The sequence below is a fragment of the Monomorium pharaonis genome, chromosome 8, assembly GCF_013373865.1.
Source record: "Monomorium pharaonis isolate MP-MQ-018 chromosome 8, ASM1337386v2, whole genome shotgun sequence".
Taxonomy (NCBI): domain Eukaryota; kingdom Metazoa; phylum Arthropoda; class Insecta; order Hymenoptera; family Formicidae; genus Monomorium; species Monomorium pharaonis.
Window position 1 is genome coordinate 12,170,656 of NC_050474.1, and position 5,876 is coordinate 12,176,531.

Here is a 5,876-nt window from a genome sequence, read left to right on the forward strand (position 1 = left end):
GTTCTACGCCTCCAAAAATAGGGTAAGTGCCTGGATAAATTCTCAATACCGGACAGTGAATTCGGAGTGCCTAGAATCTCGCGAAGAATAGATCTCGCCATCTTTACGCGGCCACGTGGCTGAGCGTGCATCGCGCCATTTTGTACGCCGCGCAACGACGCCGTCGCATCGCTCCGGCTCCCCCACTACCGCCGCTGCAGAAAGCCGCCTACTCGAGTCAAACGTCTCCCCTCTACTCAGCGCCGTGATTTCTCTAACCGCCGCGAAAAATTTAATATTTAATATGCGCCTCGCACAAATATCATGGGCGTGATTAACCGCGTTTCCCCGCGAAAGTACGAAATTTCTCTTCGTTCACGTGGAATCACAAATAAGATAATTTCGTGCAATAAAGTTTTCCTTTTTCGAAATCGCCTTAATAATTCAATTCTCTGTCACGATTGCATCGACGATCAATCCGACCCTAGCAATTACGACGAAGAAATCCGTCACTATATCCACTGCGGTACTAGTCCTATATATGAAGAGTGCTCCGAATGCTGCGTAATCTTAAATACCACTGTCTCATACGACAATTGCAGCGACTGCACCGCGAAATTTGAATCGTTTATAATACTTGCCCTTTCCGCGCGTTATCACACCCCTTTTTATAATATTCCGATTACCGTAACCGTCGCACGGTCTATATCTCCGTATCGTTTTTACGATTCTGGCGAGGACACCGAGTAAAGAAAGAGCAAGTTATGTGCCCTCCGCGTTCGCTTTATTCTCCGGCGACCTTCAACCCGAACGCACGTTCAGCCCTTTATCACGCATGAATCGCGTCTGCTAGATGTTCTGTCTCGCGAATTTACCAACACCGCCGCGACGTAGAACATATAATCTGTTCCGCGTGTTATATCCGCGCCTCTTGGGAAGTCCGCTCATCCTACGTTTTGAAACGAAGGCACGCCGTTCATATCGGATTTACTCAATGCTACGACGCGTGCATCTCCTGCTCAACGCGTTTAACAATTTTTAGACTCCTCGATGAATGCCTTATCTGCAACGATATTTTAAGCGATTTTATACAATACCTAAATCTAACGGGAGACGATCCGTACAATTCGGAAAGACCCACGTTAATCGCGATTTCACAGACAGACGTAAACTCCTCCGAATAAACGTCGCGAATAAGTTTTTTTTTGTTTTTTTTGTTTTATCGTGAAATTGCCCGAATTTGCCTGCCACTACTTAAATTCCAGAGGAACGGTGGACCGCTCGACTCTGTTCCTCTAACCTTTTTCCCCCTCTTCTCCGGCTACGGGAGAATATCGGCGACGCCGCCCCTCCCGCGCGCCCGGGACGTAACACGAATCGTTCAAAACTCACTGTTTTTACCTAAAAAAAGAACTTTTTAACGTTAGGCATTGTATGGACATCAGGTTTCATATTTGGAATCGTATGTAGCGCTTTTCGATACATTTGTAGTCGAATCGTTCAAAACTTAACGTTTTTACCTAAAAACAGGAATTTTTTAACGTTAGGCACTGTTTGGACATCATGTTTCATATTTGGAATCGTATGTAGTGCTTTTCGATACATTTGTAGTCGAATTGTTCAAAATTCACCGTTTTTACATAAAACCGGAACTCTTTAATGTTAGTCACTGTACGCACATCAGGTTTCATATTTGGAATCGTATGTAGTGCTTTTCGTTACATTTGTAGTCGAATCGTTCAAAACTCACTGTTTTTACCTAAAAAAAGAACTTTTTAACGTTAGGCATTGTATGGACATCAGGTTTCATATTTGGAATCGTATGTAGTGCTTTTCGATACATTTGTAGTCGAATTGTTCAAAATTCACCGTTTTTACATAAAACCGGAACTCTTTAATGTTAGTCATTGTACGCACATCAGGTTTCATATTTAAAATCGTATGTAGTGTTTTTCGTTACATTTGTAGTCGAATCGTTCAAAACTCACTGTTTTTACCTAAAAAAAGAACTTTTTAACGTTAGGCATTGTATGGACATCAGGTTTCATATTTGGAATCGTATGCAGTGCTCTTTCGATACATTTGTAGTCGAATCGTTCAAAACTCACTGTTTTTACCTAAAAAAAGAACTTTTTAACGTTAGGCATTGTATGGACATCAGGTTTCATATTTGGAATCGTATGTAGTGCTTTTCGTTACATTTGTAGTCGAATCGTTCAAAACTCACTGTTTTTACCTAAAAAAAGAACTTTTTAACGTTAGGCATTGTATGGACATCAGGTTTCATATTTGGAATCGTATGTAGCGCTTTTCGATACATTTGTAGTCGAATCGTTCAAAACTTAACGTTTTTACCTAAAAACAGGAATTTTTTAACGTTAGGCACTGTTTGGACATCATGTTTCATATTTGGAATCGTATGTAGTGCTTTTCGATACATTTGTAGTCGAATTGTTCAAAATTCACCGTTTTTACATAAAACCGGAACTCTTTAATGTTAGTCACTGTACGCACATCAGGTTTCATATTTGGAATCGTATGTAGTGCTTTTCGTTACATTTGTAGTCGAATCGTTCAAAACTCACTGTTTTTACCTAAAAAAAGAACTTTTTAACGTTAGGCATTGTATGGACATCAGGTTTCATATTTGGAATCGTATGTAGCGCTTTTCGATACATTTGTAGTCGAATCGTTCAAAACTTAACGTTTTTACCTAAAAACAGGAATTTTTTAACGTTAGGCACTGTTTGGACATCATGTTTCATATTTGGAATCGTATGTAGTGCTTTTCGATACATTTGTATTCGAATTGTTCAAAATTCACCGTTTTTACATAAAACCGGAACTCTTTAATGTTAGTCACTGTACGCACATCAGGTTTCATATTTGGAATCGTATGTAGTGTTTTTCGTTACATTTGTAGTCGAATCGTTCAAAACTCACTGTTTTTACCTAAAAAAAGAACTTTTTAACGTTAGGCATTGTATGGACATCAGGTTTCATATTTGGAATCGTATGCAGTGCTCTTTCGATACATTTGTAGTCGAATCGTTCAAAACTCACTGTTTTTACCTAAAAAAAGAACTTTTTAACGTTAGGCATTGTATGGACATCAGGTTTCATATTTGGAATCGTATGTAGTGCTTTTCGTTACATTTGTAGTCGAATCGTTCAAAACTCACTGTTTTTACCTAAAAAAAGAACTTTTTAACGTTAGGCATTGTATGGACATCAGGTTTCATATTTGGAATCCTATGCAGTGCTCTTTCGATACATTTGTAGTCGAATCGTTCAAAACTCACTGTTTTTACCTAAAAAAAGAACTTTTTAACGTTAGGCATTGTATGGACATCAGGTTTCATATTTGGAATCGTATGTAGTGCTTTTCGTTACATTTGTAGTCGAATCGTTCAAAACTCACTGTTTTTACCTAAAAAAAGAACTTTTTAACGTTAGGCATTGTATGGACATCAGGTTTCATATTTGGAATCGTATGCAGTGCTCTTTCGATACATTTGTAGTCGAATCGTTCAAAACTCACTATTTTTACCTAAAAAAAGAACTTTTTAACGTTAGGCATTGTATGGACATCAGGTTTCATATTTGGAATCGTATGTAGTGCTCTTTCGATACATTTGTAATCGAATCGTTCAAAACTCACTGTTTTTACCTAAAAAAAGAACTTTTTAACGTTAGGCATTGTACGCACATCAGGTTTCATATTTGGAATCGTATGTAGTGCTTTTCGTTACATTTGTAGTCGAATCGTTCAAAACTCACTGTTTTTACCTAAAAAAAGAACTTTTTAACGTTAGGCATTGTATGGACATCAGGTTTCATATTTAGAATCGTATGCAGTGCTCTTTCGATACATTTGTAGTCGAATCGTTCAAAACTCACTGTTTTTACCTAAAAAAAGAACTTTTTAACGTTAGGCATTGTATGGACATCAGGTTTCATATTTGGAATCCTATGCAGTGCTCTTTCGATACATTTGTAGTCGAATCGTTCAAAACTCACTGTTTTTACCTAAAAAAAGAACTTTTTAACGTTAGGCATTGTATGGACATCAGGTTTCATATTTGGAATCGTATGTAGTGCTTTTCGTTACATTTGTAGTCGAATCGTTCAAAACTCACTGTTTTTACCTAAAAAAAGAACTTTTTAACGTTAGGTGTTACGGACAAAAATTTCAAAAACCGATTTGTAACGTTCCGTTGAAGACTACTCGATACGGGGGCAGCTTTCGTTCTTTTGTCTAACGGGGCTCTCAATTTATTTGTTTTAGGGCGACCGCAGCACGTCTGCTTATTTCCCAGGGATACGCCGAGAGCCGGAAGGATCGTTTATCGCGTTTGAGAGAGAAATAAATGGGATGAGAGACAGGTTAAATAAACGTATTTATTATTTATCAATCAGTATTAATCTTCATTTATTGAATACATAACCTTATACATATAATAAGATAAATAGTGAAAAGAGTACGTTGATTACTCGAAATAGTATGTAGTAGATAGACCCAAAATATGCATATGAAACAGCTAAATAAAGTAGTGAGTATAAGTATGTTATTAAGTAATTTATAATCAAGTAAAATATGAATTCATTTAACGTTTAGTCATTTAATAAAAACAAATCGATTTATAAAATCTAATTGATTTAACTGACTTGAATGATTTTACAACCTGGATAAAAATTATTTACTTTATTGATCGAATAAACTTGTGATGAATATTTCTTGTGTTATTAAGTAGGCTGCCAGTTCAGCCAAATTCTTGACGTCTGAAGAATGGTTAATTATGTTAGTGTTTAAGCGTCTTACCTTGTTTTTGTGAAGTACTAAGGAGATGAGGGAAAAGAAAGGTATTGCCTCATGATTATAATTGTTTGTTCAAGATTAATTAATTGTAATAGCTCAAATAAAACAAACTCACTGTCAGTTAGGTGGCGTGAACGTATCTTATGACTCCATTCTCGCCTCAGCGGAGTTTCCCACGTCACGTCGGGAATAAAAAAAAAAGAAAAATAAAAACGGAGTCAAGAGTCACCGTTCTGACAGGGTATAAATGTGTAAATATTTCCCTCAATCGTTCTTTCAGATTTCGCGTATTAAGATAAAAGAAAATCACTGTCAATCAGGGTTTGTGAACGTATCTTACGACTCCACTCTCGCTAGGCGGTATCCCACGTCACATCGGGAATAAAATAAAATAAAAAAAAAGAAGCAGAGTCCGAGATCCAGGTTGACAGGATATTTGTAATATAATTGAATTTATAATTTAAGTATCGGAATATTGTTATTGTTATTCATTTGATTGTCTGAAAGAACTGCGTTAACGAACCGACGGATCGTACAGGTATTGTCCCGTGCAAAGTAGATATTAGATATCCGCTTGTTTAGCTTTTTATCACCAGGAGTACCCTCAACGGGCTCCAGTCAGCCAATACCACCAGCTGTTGGGTGACTAAACTCGACTTCTTAATTAAGGAGCCGACGCACAAGACGGTGATCCGATTCAGACGTGTCGCGGTAGACGCGTAATTATTTATGGGTTTCAAAGTATAGAGGCATATGAGATTTAATTATTTGTTGAAAAGTAGAAGGATGCGATCGTATTTTATAATTTTTATTTATTTATTTATTCAGGTAACAATGCTGGAGATCGCATAAAGGTTTAAGAAGTGTGGAAGTACTTCAGTTAAATTTCTATATCTAAATTAGTAAAATAAGCGGGGTTATAATTGGCAATAATAAAACATGTATAAATGAAAATCAATTATTGTATCAAATATATATATGTATGTGTGCATTTAATTCAGTTGGGTCTCGAATGCGTTATGAAATCAAGTAAATTGCATGTGAACTTTGAATCATTATTATATTATTTCATGTAAAT